General features: G+C 42.5%; 1 long non-coding RNA gene across 1 annotated transcript in view; it reads right to left on the reverse strand.

The window, feature by feature from the left end:
- The window catches only part of LOC118540517 (uncharacterized), a 56,145-nt gene that overhangs the window by 33,635 nt on the left and 4,342 nt on the right, over positions 1–18,168 (reverse strand). The window contains exons 2-3 of the long non-coding RNA XR_013442689.1: positions 16,753–16,831; positions 2,179–2,319 (exon numbers count right to left, since the gene is read on the reverse strand). This is a non-coding gene — a long non-coding RNA (uncharacterized LOC118540517). The remainder of the gene's footprint in view (positions 1–2,178; positions 2,320–16,752; positions 16,832–18,168) is intronic.

Below are 18,168 nucleotides of genomic sequence, written 5' to 3' on the forward strand. Positions count from 1 at the left end.
CCTGGTTGAGGCATGAGCCTCTCTGACTTGTATGTCACTGTTTGTTCTCTCTGTCCCCTGTCACTTGACATGTCTGCTTTTGGCATGCCTTTCTTACCAGGCCACAGGGACAGACCAGATCTGCTGTGCTTTCTTGGGCAAGCATCCCATAGAGGGAGTGGGGCCAGCTTCCCGGGAAGTGCAGGCTGTTCTTGTATGCACACGGCTTCAGGGACGAGGGGTCTGCCAAGCCTAACACACTTCTTTGTGTATATGTTCTTTCTGAAGGCATGGCATGCCATGAACAATGAGCTCAGGGATCTCAACTCTCCCCCTTTCCCCATAAAATGCAAAACTCCCTTCTATCTGCCAGGTATATATAGAGCTGTGCCCTGGCCCAGCTCCATGGCTACCGCCACCTCCTACCAGATGGCAGGAAGCGAGCCTGTAGGAGATCAGAGGAACTGTCTCTTTAAGAACCGCTGAGCTTCTGCGAGAGGCCAAACTGGTGGTGACAGGTAGTTGGACAGCCCACGGCCCACTAGGCGAGGGAGTGCCCAGAAGAGAGGAGCTCCCCAAGAAGCATTTCTGTATCCAGCCCTGGGCACTTGTGGCTGTGCTGCTGTATCGAGTCTACATCTTTTCTTCCCAAAGACCCCAAATGCATCCCTGTTTACTATTGGTTTTTATTGAAGTTCTTGTAACCAACCTTCACGTTACCACCTTACCAAGTACCCCGGGGCTCTCTGTTACCTCTGCAAATGTTCTCACTGACACCTGTGGAAGGCGGAGTTCTTGCAGCTCAGAGGGGACCCTCTCCTTTGTGTGCACACATTCACTCCTACTAACTGAGTTCCTAGTTACCAGTTACTGTTTAATGAAAGTGGGTTCTATAGGATCCTCCCCTGTTTATTCCCATTGGGGTGGTTGTTATGATATGATTCAATAACACATGATGTAAATTGATGAAATGTGAAACAGACTTTTATTTCCCTAAAAGGTGAGTTGCATTTTTTTGAAAGCTTCAGTGGAAGTGAGGAGTTTATAAAAAGTGCCGTCAAAGGTGTAGGAGAAGTGAGTGGACATCATGTGATAGAAGGTGCACAGGCCACCTCTGCTCACATCTCCCAGCCTTTGTCCACCCTTTGCCTTCCGCCTAGAATGCCTTCCCCATCCTGTCCTCCTCACAATCTTCCACTCAGCCCTCAGGGCCCAGCTCAAATGAACTTTGCTCTGGGCATGCTCCCCCAACTCTGCCCACAGGGCTCACCTACCTCCCTTACTTTCCAAGCGCTTCATAGATTCCTCTAGAACACCACCTATTTCTATGACTGTTACAAAACCATAATTCAAAACATTCACCACTCTATGGCCACCTTCCTGGGACAGGGGTTGCTGGGCTTTGGATTGTGACTTTGCAACTAACTGCACATGAGGGAGGCCAGTGGCTTCTGAGGTGACCTGGCTGAGATCTGTGACTTAGGGAAAGAGAGCCATGAGGGAAAAGCCCTTTCTGTTGAGGAATCTGAATGCAGGGTGCGGTTGTTGGAAGAGGCTCAAGGACAGGCGCAAAGTCAGTGACAAGCCAGGCGGCTGACGGAAGAGAGTGGGGAGTGAGGAGTTGCCAGGAGGAATAGAGACAGATTCAGAAGTGGGGGGTGCTGTTGGATCTTAGGACAGTCGTGCTGTGAATGACTGTGCCTCAGATGGTTCCCACGGCTTCTCTACTTCCCACATGGCAGTTTAGATAATGTATGAGCTTGCTGCCATTTATTTAACAGACACTGCTCTGAGCATCTTATAACCCATATGATAGAGGCATTATCTCCTCCCTACCGGGCGGGCCCAGACAAGAGAAAATGACTCTGTCAAGTACACACTAGTAAATGGCAGAGCCGGCATTCAATGCTAGGCTGTCTGGACCAGAGTCCAGGGACTGAGCCCTCACACCACAAAGCTTCTTAGAGGCAGCAAGCAGTTTTTGATCTCCTACCATATGCCAAGCCCTCCCCCGCCACTAGGTACTCTAGTTAATTTCAGTTAATCTTATGTACGTTCTCTCATATAATTCTTGCAAACAACTCTGTGACGTACATATCAATATACCTATTTTACAGATGAGAAAATAGAGGCTCAAAAAAGTTACATGTGTCATCCAAGGTCCAACAGCTGGGTGGAGGCAGAGCCAACCATGCCTACCTGGAAAGGCGAAGAAATAACTCTCAGCGATTCCCCTCTGAATGATGGAGGCAGCTGAGCGCCCAGCCTGGGGGTCTGCCATTCACAGCGACAACCTGTACACTATCTGTCATTTCAGGAACTGTGAAATAGGAGACGGAGCTGCAATATGTTAAGAACTCACAGGCATTTCTAGAGGCTGCAGCTAAAGTGGGATTTGGGGGAAGGGAAGAGACAGCGAAAAGAATATAGCTTGCTTTAGTTTGAAATGAGCTATTTTTTCCTCTCTCATCTTTTGTGCTTTCTGCTTAATTGCTTTATGGAGATAAACAAAGCTGGGGAAAATTACATTTGGCAGCCTTCAATAGGGCTTGAATTCATGGCTCTTTTCTTTTGCTAATGGTAGATTTCTTTATCTATACTTGTATTCTTTTTTTGGATTTTTAAAGAAAATGATATGCAAGTGATGCCATAGCCCTAGGCAAACAAACAGATGCATAAAAACATATGCATAAAAATTAGCAATTAGAAAATAAACCTCTGGGCAAACTAGCCTTCTTGTCGGAAACCATTTACTTAACCCGTCTAGGCTTTGTTGTGTCATTCATAAATTGGGAGAGAAGAAATCCAGCCAAAAGCAACATGGTTGCTGGAAAGATCCAGTAAGACAATAATACTTCTTTGATTTTCTTTAGGCTGTTGGGTTTTCAGATTTACCTCTTAAGTCCTCTCACTGGGTCTGGGGGGATTGGACAGTTTTATCCCCATTTTACACAGAAAGAAATAAGGTTCGAGATGTTAGGTGGTTGGGCTGTCCTCTCGTACATGGCAACATCAGGACTCTAAGTAAGTCCCGGTCCAGGGACAAGGGCTTGTTAGAATTATTACAGAACAATACTACACCCAGAGGTGGTCACATTATTTATCTTCTTCTCTCAGTTGGTTTTTCTGGTACAAAATTCATATGAATTCATTGTTTTAAATTCAAACATGATAGAAGCACAAATCTAAGAATGTGCCTTTTAATCTCACGTTGTATATGTAAATACTGCTGACAGTCTGCTGTATGTTCTTCCAGACTTTTTCCATAGCACCACCACTATTAGCAGTAATATAGTAAGTCACATCCTGATGGCACGTTATAGTTGCAAAATACTTTTACATAAGTGATCTCAAGGCAAGCATCTCTACCACAATTTCCTTCTCCATTGATTAGCAGGGATGTTGAGCCTGTGCCTTCGAGGACACTTAAGAGCCACTGAATGAGATTTGTATCTGTCTGAGGTCATAGGAGGAAGCATTTTAACTGAACTGACTGTTCCCTGCAGACTGGGAATTGGCTGCGCTCCCTTTAATCAGCACTGGTGAGCTGTTTGACAGAGCTCAACAGTTATTTTGACATTTCATAGACATAGCCTCAGCTGCTCTAGACAGAAAGAAATCAGCCATCTACCTACCAAACTCTCAACAGCTGGGATCCACAGTTTATAATAAATTAACTTGCAAACATTTGACTGGCTTGAACTGAACCGAGAAACTGAATATTCTAAGAATGTATGCAAGGTGTCAAGGTGGAGTCATAGACTGTTGGCACTAGCAGGGACCTCAAAAATTACCTGGCCTAGTCTATACCTTTTATTTTATAGTGGAGAAAAACTGAGGTCCAAAGCTGAGAACGGCTTTAACTTGGATATATAGTTCCATCTGGTTGGAAAAATGCTTTCCAAGTACCAATTATGTGCTAGATTCATTAAAGGTGCTTCGGTTAGATCTGTTTCCAGCCTTCAAAGAACTTCAAAGAATTTTGACAGTCCATGATTCACCGTTCAAAATACCATAAAAACATGAGGGGAAGTATTCCAAACATTTTCATGAGAAGAGGTGAACCCAACCTCTTTCGGTAGCTTTGAAGTATAACCAGGATGAAGTAACCAGTTCAGCTGCCTTCCAGATAGTACCTTCTGTAACCTCTGTCCCTTGCAAGTCTCCTCTCCCTGGTGATGTCCCCAAGCCTTTCACCCAGACCTTGTCTGTAAAATATGAATTCTCTGCCTCACATCATAGTCCCTTCCCTCATCAGACTGTGGCTAATTCCAGAGCAAAGGCTGTGTCATGCTGGTATTTTTATTCCTAGTGCCTTCCATGCCTGTTGAATAAATCTTGCCAATGAATGAATGAATTTCTGCCTCTTTAAGACAGACTGTACTTTTCATGGTGTTATGCCTGTCTTCCTATATAAAATTATAGGACAAATATATGTACCTGGAGTGTTCGGTCAGATAAGTATATAGACTTGGGGATATAAATACAATATACAGGCCCACTGACCTCCACATCACATTCCGCCTTCAGGGTGCAGCCCATACGCTCATGCTCTGATTTTTGGCAATGTGCTTGGTGTCACCTACCAAGATCACACCCGGCACCCTTCTTCCTTTGTAGAGTGACTATAGAGGCAATATTTGGTCTATGGTCTGTTGACCACTGCTACAATGTGTAGGTTAAGTCCCTGTAGCACATATTTATGACATTCATGCTGCCTCACATCTAAACACCTAGAGGGAAGCCAATGAGAAGACACAGGGGAAAACAACCACCTGTAAGCCAAGGAGAGAGGCCTCAGAAGAAACCAACTCTGCCAGCACCTTGATCTTGGACTTCTTCCGTTCTTGCACTATTGTGAGACAATAAATTTCTGTTGCTTAAGTCACCTGGTCTGTGGCACCTTGTTATGGCAGCCCCAGCAAATGAATGCAGGGATAAGAAGATTCATCTCAGGGGGATCTTGTGAGTATTCAAAGAGATCATGTATGTAAAGCATTTTCAAATAATAGGTGCTCCCCAAAATGTTAGCTATCTCCCTTTTCTTTTCCTTGATTTTCCATATTTTTTCTTGTTAACAACTTCCATTTCCTCCAACCCTACTATAGATCTATATTTTAAATGGGGGAGAATTCAAATTAAACAAATCTAAGAAATGTTTTTGCTTTCAGAGATCTGGATCTTTTCCCCAAGGAAAAGATAAGGAATATAAGATTAAAACCTGATCCATTTAAAAACATTAAAAGAAATATGAAATCTTAGAGGAATATCACTAGTGTTCTGAATTTTTTGCTTTGTATCTAATGTCCTACTAATGACTTCCCTCCATGTTTGTTGTCTAATTCTTTTTTTTAAGATTTTATTTATTTATTTGTCAGAGAGAGAGAGGGAGGGAGAGGGAGCACAAGCAGGGGGAGCGGCAGGCAGAGGGAGAAGCAGGCTCCCTGCTGAGCAGGGAGCCCAGTGCAGGACTCAGTCCCAGGACCCTGAGATCATGACCTGAGCCGAAGGCAGACTCTTAACCAACTGAGCCACCCAGGCGTCTTATGTTGTCTATTTCTGAATGTGGAATGTTTTCCCCTGATACTTTCACTGCAGTGAGCATCACCCACTGAAAATGAATATTTGATATCTCACTCTTACTCTAAGAGGGAGCTTACTCATAGTAAAATGGCTTAAAATCATGCTCTTGAAACTTTTATTTTGTTGTTGTTAAAAGTATCTCTCTGCCATGGACTATGTGCTGACTTAGAGGTGAAAATCACAGGATCATCAGAAAAATCTAAAGGTAAAATCCCTTGAAATATGTATTGGCTAAAAGTGCTCAGGAAAAACCCATGAAAATAAAAGCATCTAGTCAGAAGCCAACCAAAGCTCTTTGAATTATTTCTAGAAAAATTCTTCGTGATTTTCATTTGTGAGATGGGCAAAAATTTGTTAACACGGAGTGCTGGTGAGGGTGGGTAAACACACACACACACACGCACACACACACACGCACACCCAGGCACTTTCATATATTGACAATGGAATTGTAAATTGTTGCACTAATTTAAAGAGGAATTTATTAATATTCATAAAAACTTCAAATGTAGATACTTTAAACCATGGTTTCACAGCGAAGAATCTTTCTATAGCTTTACTGACATGTTTAAGTCATTAAAGCACTACTTTTAATAGTTTTAAAAAAGAAGGAAACCAATCTAAAGATCCAAAAGCAAGGAACTAGTTAAATTAAACCACACAACAGACTACAAAATAACCATGAAGGTAGGTATGCATGGGCTGGCAGAAGAAGGTCTCCAGGGTGAATTAGGTGAAAAAATTAACAGTATGAATGGTTTGTTTCCATTTGTACACATGGAAAAGCACCTATGTGGTATATGTGGGAGAAATTTACTTCCTAGAAAGATTAAAAATTTGTTAGGGGTGCCTGGGTGGCTCAGTTGGTTGACTGGCCCACTTGATTTTGGCTCAGGTCATGATCTTGGGGTCCTGGGTTCAAGCCCCACACTGGGTTCTGTGTTCAGTGGGGAGTCTGCTTGAGTATTCTCTTCTCTCTCTCCCTCTGCCCCTTTCCCCACTCATGTGCTCACTCTCTTTCTCCCTCTCTCAAATAAATAAATAAATCACACACAAAAAATAGACTCAAAATGGTTGAAAGACCTAAATGTGAGACAGGAATTCATCAAGATCCTTGAGGAGAACACAGGCAGCAACCTCTTCAACCTTAGCCACAGCAACTTCTTCCTAGAAACATTGCCAAAAGCAAGAGAAGCAAGGGTAAAAATGAACCATTGGGACTTCATCAAGATAAAAAGCTTTTGCACAGCAAAGGAAACAGTCAACAAAACCAAAAGGCAATGGACAGAATGGGAGAAGATATTTGCAAATGACAGATAAAGGGCTAGTATCCAAAATCTATAAAGAACTTATGAAACTCAACACCAAAAGGACAAATAATCCAATCAAGAAATGGGTAGAAGACATGAACAGACATTTCTGCAAAGAAGACATCCAAATGGCCAACAGACACATGAAAAAGTGCTGCTCAACATCACTTGGCATCAGGGAAATCCAAATCAAAACCTCAATGAGATACCACCTCACACCAGTCAGAATGGCTAAAATTAATAAGTCAGGAAATGACAGATGTTGGCAAGGATGTGCAGAAAGGGAAACCCTCCTACACTGTTGGTGGGAATGCAAGCTGGTGCAGCCACTCTGGAAAACAGTATGGAGGTTCCTCAAAAAGTTGAAAATAGAGCTACCCTACGACCCAGCAATTGCACTACTGGGTATTTACCCCAAAGATACAAATGTAGTGATCTGAAGGGGCACCTGCACCCCAATGTTTATGGCAGCAATGTCCACAATAGCCAAACTATGGAAGAGGCTTAGATGTCCATCAACAGATGAATGGATAAAGAAGATGTGGTATATATAGATACACAATGGAATAGTATGCAGCCATCAAAAATATGAAATCTTGCCATTTGCAATGACGTGGATGGACTAGAGGGTATTATGCTAAGCGAAATAAGTCAATTAGAGAAAGACAAGTATCATATGATCTCACTGATATGAGGAATTTGAGAAAGAAGACAGAGGATCATAGGGGGAGGGAGGGAAAAATGAAACAAGAAGAAACCGGAGAGAGAGACAAACCATAAGAGACTCTTAATCTCAGGAAACAAACTGAGGGTTGCTGGAGTGGAGGGGGGGTGGGAGGGATGGGGTGGCTGGGTGATGGACATTGGGAAGGGTATATACTATGGTTAGCGCTGTGAATTGTGTAAGACTGATGACCTGTACCCCTGAAACAAATAATACATTATGTTAATAAAAAAATTTTAAAAAGTAAAATAAAATAAAATAACTCCTCAAAACTCAAAGCTACAAAGTAGTGGAGCCTGGATTTCCACCCACATCAACTCCAAAGCTCTTTCTTGTGGAAGTCTATATTGACCGACTTTAGCTTCCCAGCACCCCACAATCCTTTTTCCTGCTTTATTTTTCTCAACAGTATTTATCACCATCTTATGTATTTGTTTTTTTGTTTTCTGTTCATCTCCCCCTCTAGCATGTAAGTTCCCCAAGAGTGAGGGTTTTGCCTATTCTGTTCATTGTCATACTCTCAATACATACAACAGTGCCAGGGGCTTACAGGGCACTCAATAAACATGTGTTAAACGAATACAGTTTTTTAAGCCTTTAAACCATTTCGCAGTTGTTAAGTGAACAGGGACACATTCCCAAACTGTGCTTACATATTATGGTAACTCAGTAAGCCTACTTTCATTTTCTCTAGAGAAGATGTAGCTGCATCGGTTCCAAATGGTCTTTAAATAAACCTGGGATAATATGCCTTTTCATTAAAGTTTCTCAGGCTCAGGTTTTCAGGCCACTGTGTTTTAGCAGACCTGAACCTCGAGTCAGAGAGACCGGGGTTCAAGCCCCAATTCTGTCTCTTGTGAACTCCTTATCTCCCGAGTAGGTCACAAACCTTCATTAAGCAACAGTTCCTCACTTGCAAAATGCTGATTATAATACATCCCAGAGTTCTTGCAAGGACTAAAAACTATAGATCCTTAAAAACTGCAAAGTGACTTGTAAACTGCACTGTAAGCTATACAAAGTCCTTTGGAGGCTTTGCAAAGAGCCCAGACTGTTAATTCTGCATCTGAATGATTTGCCTTTTTCTCCTTTTTATATTACCCACCAAGAATAGCAATCACCTAATAAAGGCTGCCTGAATGACTGACATTGAGAAATCACAGGAGTTGATAAAGGAACAATGAGTATTCTCTCAGAAGATGGCGCCTCATTTGAAATTCTAAGTGAGGCTGAGCTGGGAACACGTAATCCTTCAAGGGTTTATGAAGTTTAATTGGTTTGTCTGAGGTGACTAGAGCTATAAAGAGAAAAATCAAAGGAAAACTGAGAAAGGTGAAGTGTCGTCATAGGATTCAAAGGATTCTGATGAAACGTATAAAGATTTAACAGTTTCCTGCCTATTTTCCCTCTTCTCCAACTCCCACCCCACATTTTAAGAATCTGACCTACAGGAACAGCGAAGAGAGTTACAAAGAAGACAATGTCACATCTCCCTTTAAAGGATAAATGTGTTCCTGGAACGCCATGGAATAACTGAATTTATATAGGTCGAACACCCTAAATTAAGTCATATTTAAACGAACTTGGAGCACTGACTCTGTGGCAAATTAAAGTGAAAACATTGGAATAATATAGATATTATTTATCAAGGTAACTTTTGAACACAAGGCCCTTTATATACATTATCCTAATCTCACAATAATCCCAGAAGATAAGAAAATTGTCATTATACACACGATGGAATTGAGGTAGGGAGTTTAAGAAATCTGTTCACTGCCACACACATAAGTGAGAAAGCCAACATTTAAACTCATTTCAAGTCCGGCCTACTAAAACACAGCTGCCTGGAAATAGGAAGGTTTTAGAGAAGTGATTAATTTCCTAAAGAAAAATAACCAATAATTTTGCCCATTTAGGTGACTAGGAAATTTCCATGAGTTTGCATCTGATTAGCCTTTATCCCCTCTCCCTCCCACCAAGGTCCATCTCTGAGTGTCAGCTGGTAGGATCTCTCGGAGAGCAAGTGGATGGATTACTTCCTCCCTCACCCACACTGGATTCTCACTGCCTATAGGATCCTGTCATTTCTGATTTCATCCAAAGCCTTTACGATCTCCTCCTGACCACCTATGTCTCTGGTTTGGCCCTTCTAGTCCTCTATAAATCCCTAACTATCTGTGGTTTCCTAAATGCTCTAGGCTCTGTCTCACCTCTGCCTGGCATGATTCCTTCCCCTTGTCAGTCTGGTAAACTCTTCTTAAGCCTTACCTTAACGATTCAGCTCTAACATCACCTTCTCTGGGAAGCCTGTGTGACCTTCCCACACAGAAGCAGCTTCCTTTCAGGGACACCTCTGTGTGAGTACTCATCTCTCTCCTAGGGTCATTGCTGTGTCCCCTCTAGACCATAAGCAACTTGAAGAGGACAAGCATTGATGTCTCTAGTACCCAGTGTAGTGTTGGAATGCACCAGTGACTTAACGCTCCCAGAGCCCACCACCACCACTGCAAACTCCATCACTTCAATAAGGTACAGGGAAAAGAAACCCTTGCCTTCAGGGCCTTATTCTAACCCCCAAATTTCTTCATTGTTTTTCCCCTCTAGAGGCCTGGCAGATCTTTTTGTAAACAGTAAATGCTCAGTCAGTGTTCCTTGGATGCAAGGATGAATGATTGGGCTGCCCAGATGTTCCAGAATTCCCGAGCTCCCCAATGTAGACTGACACTTTCCTCAGTCCTTCTCCACTTACTATATGTATATACATTCCTTGTCTTTCAAACAAATATATGAAAAAAACCAAAGTACGCTTTTTACAGGGGTCTCAAATTTGGCCAATTCCTCCCTTCCCTCTTGTTTGATGTTGCCCTGGGCAGCTCTTAACCTTACAAGAGTCTCCTAACTGTAGCCTTCTAGCATCCTCCGAAGACAAGGGGGAAAACCAGCTATTAGGCTGCTAGGTGTTTTACACAAAAAAACCTCATTTTATTGTTACCATCTTCCTGTATTGCAGATAAGGAAACTGGAAGCTTCAGAAGAGTTAAGAAAATTTCCCAGGATCTCTTGACTTATAAAGGGTTGAGCTACAATTTGTCCTCAGGCTCTTTGATTTCCAAATTCATGCTTTTTTCCACTGCATCAATAACATTGTTCTAATCTCAGGAGCTAATGGTGAAAACCGAGGGGGATGACAGCGGAATTGCTTTGGAGAGTGTAAAATGCTATAGAGATGTTAGATTTTAAAAAATATTCATCTGCACGTCAACAATATGCAATACTCTATCCACTGTGTAAATCCTAAGATCGCCCCCTTAAAGATGAAAAAACATCAAGGAAAAATGATGTCTTAAAACAAACAAGTTCAGCAGACGAAACAAATTAGCAAATGACTTGTGACATTTAATGTGCCTTACTTAATCCCCTGTAAACGGCCAGAATTAATCCCAGGTTTATCAAATATAGTTTCAGCTAGAAGAGACCCAAATGGCCAGGGAGAGCAAATCCCTCATTTTATGGAATCACAACTGAAATGCGAAGAGGGAAAGTGGCTTGCATAGAAAGATACCTATTCACACAGCAAGGTCTGGAACTAGAGCCCAGGGGTTTTGACATGGAATCCATGCCTATTCACGTGAAGAAGGACTCCACTTAGAGGACTGGTCTGCTCCCCCACCCCCATCGTCGCTCACCGGGAACCATACGAGTGCCCTCCTGCTTCGGTTTTCAGTTACGACGGACTGAGCCTATCTCTTAATTTTTAGAAATGTGAATGTGGGTGTACTGAATCTTCCCTTCCCAAGGGCAATTATGTCTCCAAATTGAGTTACTGCTTATGAAAATATCTTGATTCATAGTGAGAAAGACACTCAAATGGTTTTGTACCTGGAGCAAATGAAGTATGCCACTTGGAATGCTAAATTTTATCTCCAAGGGAGAGCAGCTTGATGTTTTACTCAGATGCATCTGCTTTTCCTCATTATTCCTCTGCTAGTCAAAAAGGCTGCCTTGAGCTAATTTCTTTCTAAATAAAATCTTTCTAATCAGATTTTCTACCCTATATGGATTTCATATGAAAATGAGCTTTATCCTGGAAATTAAAAATATTTTTCCCTGTATTTCAATGTGCAGTGGAGCTAACAGCCTACGAGGCTTTAAAGCAAAAGACAGAATGACGGCTGATTTATTTGCATTTGTTACAGCAGACAATACTAGAAAGTCTGTTATTTACCAGATATGCCAGGCGGGGAAAGAGGCAGGCGACAGGGGTCTTGAACTAAGAGCTCAGGATCTGAGGTCAGGTCTGAGTCCAAGTTTCAGAAGTAGCACCACTAGCACTGTTACCTTAAGCAAGTCCTTTAACTTCTCCGAGCCTCACTTTCCTCTTTTAAAAGGTTGAGGATGATCAGTCTCATAAGGCCATTGTGAGGAATGAAAGAGAATAAAAGTGGCGACTATTTAATGAGCACTTACTATGTACCTGGCATAGTGTTAAGTCCTTTACATGCATTATCTTTGTAAGCCATCACAATTTTCTTAGGTAGGTCTGATTATGTTCTTTGTTTTATAGATTAGAAAATTGAGGCTTCATTAATGTGCAAATCTGCACTGAAATTATGGGTAAAGATAGGGTTTGAACTTGGATCTGTTCCACTCCAAAGTCCACACTTTTTCTAAACCACTGTGCTACCTGTTGAAAGTTTGTATTTATACCTTTATTTACATCTACATCTAGATTTATTCGTATCCATACCTATATCCATTTTTTATGACCCAAACATATCTGTCCCACTATCATCCCTCTACCTTTCGCATCTGGCATAATAGCAGGTGCATAAATAATACAGAAGCCAATACAGGGCATGTTCAAAGCCACATTAAGAAGCATGCTGAGGGATCAGAGAAGGGTGAGATCACACTGGGCTTTGGTGGTCAGAAGGGCTTCAAGGGGGAGATGAAAATAATGTTGAGTCTTGCAGGCTGGTGTGACCAGCACTGTTAGTCCGTGTTGCCCTTCCTCCTCAGGAACAGAATGTCCTGTTGAATGACATGGTTGCCAGCCTCCCTAACAGCTAAGTGTGGCAGCCTGGCAGGACTAAGTTTGGCCAGGGATACATAAATGGGTATGTTATCTAGTAGTAATTCCAGAAAGTTTCTTAATGGAAGGAGTACATTATTCTCCATCCCTTCCTCCTTCTTATTGTTTGGAACTTGGGCACAGTGGCTGGAACTCTGGCAACTGCTTGGGCTCTCAGGATGAAGGAACACACCTTAAGAGTGGCAGAGGAGAGAGCTGGTTGGGACATGGGTTCCTGATCATTCTGAAATTGCCATGCCAGCCCTGGGCTGCCTATCTCTGGGATCTTATTAGGTAAAAAAAGAAAAACAAAAACAAAAACTAATGTCCAATGATTAAGCTATTATTATTTTGGGTCATATGCAGCCAAACCACTGATACAGATGGGAGGGCTTGCTAAATTGAGGAATCTCTCAGTGTGAACAAGGTGGAGAGAAAATAAATTTTTGCCAGTTCTTTACAGACCTGGGTTTCCTATGGAGGAGATAATTATAATATATATATATATATATATATATATATATATATATATATATATATATATATATATATATATAATCAGGAGTTATACCTGAGTTGAAATCAGCTGCTACCAGTTACTTTCTATATGATCTTAGATAAATCCCTTCATAAAAGACTCTGAGCACCCATTCATGTGTATGTGTGCGTGTGTGTGTGTTTCTCACACCAACAAGCAATTCTCCAACACCTACTAGGTGTTCTACAATTCCACTCAATTCTGATACTATCTTCTTGGAGATAGCATCAGATTCCACAGGTTAAGGGCTCAGTCCCATAAACCACCCTTCAGATGCCAGTCACAAAACCAGGTTGTTACCTGTACTTCTGACCAACTGGCTATAAATCACAACTTTCCACAAGCCCCTCTTTGGGTTGGATTAATTTGTTAGAGTGCCTCATGGAACTCAGGAAATCTGTTTACTCACTAATGATTTATTACTGAAGATATTAAAGGATACAAATCAATAGCCAAATGGAAGAGATGCATAGGGCAACGTATGGGGGAAGGGTGCAGAGCTTCGATTCCCTCTCCAGGGGCACCATGCTCCTGCCAATCTCCACATGTTCACCAACCTGGAAGCTCTCTGGATCTTCCCTGTCATTTTGGGGTTTTTTGGAGTTTTTATACATAAACATGATCGATTAAACCAGTGGCCATTGGTGATGAACTCAATCTCAAGCCTCTCTTCCCTCCCCAGAGATCAGAGGGTGGGACTGAAAGTTCCAACTCCCTAATCACATGGTTGGTCCTCCTGGCAACCAGCCCCCATCCTTAGATGTAGGTCCAAAACTCACCTTGTGAACATAACAAAAGACATCTTTATTGTTCTCATCACTCAGGAAATTTAAATATTCAGGAGAGAATATTTAACCTTAGGAGAGCCCTTAACTTTCCAGCCTCTTGGACACATTGTTCTCAATAAATGGTGGCTGTTGTCTTTATCTTCTATGGTGACCATGTCTTCTGTGACTAGGGATGTATAGGAGCGCTGACAACACAGACTGCGTCTCTGGCCCTCCATCTTGTTCATGTCTGAGCAATGACCTCCTTCTGGGTCACATGTTCTGAGCCCTGACCAGAGCGCAGGAAGGCTTATTCTGACCTTCTCTCTGGCGCACAGATGACACCACTCTAGAGGACTACTCTTTGACCTCACTGCAATGCCCCTTGTCCTATAAAAGCTGTAGATTAAGGTCTAGACTTTGGGGAGAATGGCTGCATAGCACCTGGATCGCCACCTGCCCAATGCCCCACGGTGAGTAAGTAACCCTGAATAAAACTCTGTGTGAATGATATGGAGTCGCTTGCTTCATTTTTCAGTCTCAAAGTGCCTTCCCGGTTTGCAGGATCCTTTATTTCCCCTCCTCCACCTTTGAACAGACTGAGTAAAATTTTAGTGCTGGGGACACTGGAATTATAATCAGAAGATCTAGAATAACCTCTTTCAACTGTTTCCTTGCTACTTAGCTTTGGACAAGTCACCTTTTGAGCCTCAGTGTCTCTATCTGTAAAATGGGCACGATAACCTGCCTCTCATAGGTCCTTGGGAGAATTAAATGAACTAAAGGTGAGAAGTAGGGTTGTGGGAGGCTGTGGTTGTCCTCACAATCCTGTCACCTTGCATTCTGCCAGGGCCTGGTATATCCTCAGGATGTGCCTTATGCAGTCAGTTGGACACTGACAGCAGCTCTGGACAGCCTTAAATTCTCTTTTAGAGTTGGGAGCTTGAACTGCCATTGAGGCCCTGATACCTGGTTGGTTCCAGGAATCCCATTTTCTCCAACCTTATAGTGCTAAGTAAGGTCCCACTGGTACCTACTTGACTGTGAGGCAGTAACCACTAGTGGTTAAGAGCACAGGACTTCCAATCAGACTTGGCTTTGAATCACTCTCCTCGTTCTAACTTCGTGACCTCAGGAAATCCTTCTAATTCTCTGAGCTAAGCTTCGGTTTCCTCATCTGTGAAATAGGGATGACAGCAATCACCCCCCTTGGTTGACATGAGAATCCGTGCCCCACAAATGCTGTATGTTACCCTGAATGTGACTTCTTGGTGTCCCCCTTTGAGTCAGCTTTTATGAGGACTCTGTCTCACATGCACCAGGAGTTAACCTGCATATTGGGAGCGGTGGGCACAGAGAGGGAAAAGGCCGCCAGTGGGGATGCTGTTTCTATAGCAACTATCTGTTAAATCTCTGGGGGCCTCAGAAACAGACCCAGGATGGAAGAGACATCTAAGAGGTGAAGACAGATCATATCATCTGCCTCTGAGGAGAGGCCTCTGGGAGAAGGGAGGGCCTCCGGAATCTCCTAGAGCCTCCTGCCTTCAGGGTGAAATCTGCAGATCGGGGCTAATGGAACCTGTGGTTGCCATAGGAACTGCTTGGCATTTGGTGGCTCTAGAAGCTACTCCCTTCTACACTATGGGATAATGGTGCTTGAGGTCTGGAAGGAACATTAAAGATCATGGAGCACAAATGGGAAAGCTAAGGCCAAAAGAGGGACCGTTTTGCCAATGACATTCAGTTGCTCAGGTTCTATGATGCCAAGTCTATTGTTTCTTCATGAATTTATTCTTACAACAAATATTCATTGAGCACCTACTATGTGGAAAGCCCTGTCTAGTTACGGAAGATGCAGAGATCGATGACATACAGTCCTTATTATCTAAGTTGGGTCTAATGGAGAAAGACATAGGCTATGTGAAGGAAAAAAACCTCCCCTGCTCCTTCTACTGACCGGTTAATGGAATACTTCTGTTTTTCCTCTACTTCTTTCAACATTTTTGACACTGGATGTACGGATTTCCAGATCAATCTATTTTCCCATTCTCATTGGACACTGACTGGGCATCCTACAATTTAATTCCATTCTGATGTAATCCACCTGCAGTTAGGTCATATCCCACAGGTTAAGGGCTCAGTCTCACAAGGCTTCCCCACCCCCCTCAATACCAGTTATAAATCCCAAGTTTGTCACCTGTACTTCTGACTGGTTATATATTGGAGGTTCCCACAACCCCTCCTTAGATTTGATAATTTGCTAGAACAGCTTATAGAACTCAGGAAAGTTTACTTACTAGATTGTCAGTTTTGTTACTTTTTTTTTTTTTTTTAATAAAAGCATACCACTCAGGAATAGCCAAATGAAAAAGGTGCCCAGGGCAAGGTGTGTGGGAAGGGGTGAGGAGCTTCCGTGCCCCTTCCAGGCACCCCACCGTTCTAGCATCTCCGCTTGTTTACCAATCCCAGAAGCATTCTGAACACTTTCAGTGAGGGTTTTATATGGAGGCTTCATTATATAAGCATGATTAAATCATTAGCCCTTAGTGACTGATTCAACCTCTAGCGCTTTTCCCCACCACAGAGGTCAGGCCCTCTAAACACCTGGTTCATTTGCCTGGCAACAAGGCCCTATCCTGAAGCTTTCTGGGAGCCCCCAGCCATCTCATTAGTATACAGACAGGTAATTATCACTTTGGAGATTCCAAGGGTTTTAGGAGTCACATGCCAGGAAAGGGGGGCGGGGTGCAGAAACCAAATTTTTTTTTATTAGGACATACCATGTTTTAAGAGCTCTGAGAGAAGTACCAGGGGAACAATGGTGGAAGCTCCCAAGCAGCCTGAAGGTGTCAGGAATACCTGGAGGGAGGGGAAGATGTTTAAGTCCAGAAGCAAAGTACAAATAAAACAAACGAAGGTGGATGGAGGTAAAAGGTACCAAGTAAAGTGAACAGCATGTACAAAGACCCAGAGGAAGGAGAGAGAAACCCAGATATTGATTTTAGAATTTAAAGCCGTTCAGCCTGGCTGGAGAAGAGTATATGAGCAGAGGGGCAGCAACAGATAAACCCAAAAAAGAAAGTTAATAAGATCCAGATCACGAAAGACCTTGAAAACCTCTAACCAGGATACGGTTTTTACTTTGGATGGGCAATGGAATGACTTTTTTTTGTGAAGATTTTATTGAGAGCGAGCGAGAGCACGGGAGGGGGGTGCGGGGAGGGGCAGAGGGAGAGAGAATCCCAAGCAGACTCCGTACTGAGCTCGGAGCCCCAGGCACAGCTCAATTCCAGGACCCTGAGACCACAACCTGAGCCTAAATCAAGAGTTGGACACCCAAGCAACCGACCCACCCAGGCGCCCATGGAATGACCTTTTGATAGCTTTGCTTTAGATTATCTTTCTATAAAGACTGTCTTTTTATTAAATATGATAGCTGTTTTAAAACATCTAGAATCTTTATTGATAGAAAGCAAATATGGCTAGATATAGCAACAGTTGTCAACATTTTGTTACTTAGCTCATATATATGTATAAAGATGTTCATTATACTGCTGTTTGGGTAACTTTTATGTACGAATTTTTTATAATAAAAAAGTTTAGGGAAAAAAACTGTGGTTGCTTCACTATGCCCTCGAATGGCTTGGGCTAGTTAGCTAGTCCATGCACAGGTAATTTGTGCCTAATTCCTGCAAACAATGTGACCAGTTCAGTTACTTTTAACTTGAGTTATGTCTGCCCTTCTTGGAACCCACGACTTTTATATCCAGTAATTTCTCTGTTCCATGCAATAAATTATTGAGCACCTTCTCTATTCTAGGCATAAAAACTAAAACAAAAAATAAGATATGGCTCCTGCTCTCCTGGCTATTTCAGTCTAGGAAGAGAGGTAATTAAGTAAACAGCTCAGTAGAATTCCAGTGGAATCAAACATAGAAAAACATTCAAGCTGTTGTCAGAACATGGAAAGAGTACCAGGTGTGAAAAATTGACATGACTGGAGCCATTTTAAAATGGAGTCTGAGTGGCCATACTAGAGACAGCATCCTACTCACCTTTGTTTGAACTGGGCCAAAACTTTTGCACTGTGCACAACAGTGACTGTTTTAAGCCGGAGTTTGAGAGGTCAGCAGGAGAAGGACATCCTGATCACAGGACTGGTAGTTAATGGACTTTCTGAAGACAAAAACAGCACT

Source organism: Halichoerus grypus, chromosome 11 (genome assembly GCF_964656455.1).
Source record: "Halichoerus grypus chromosome 11, mHalGry1.hap1.1, whole genome shotgun sequence".
Classification (NCBI taxonomy): Eukaryota; Metazoa; Chordata; class Mammalia; order Carnivora; family Phocidae; genus Halichoerus; species Halichoerus grypus.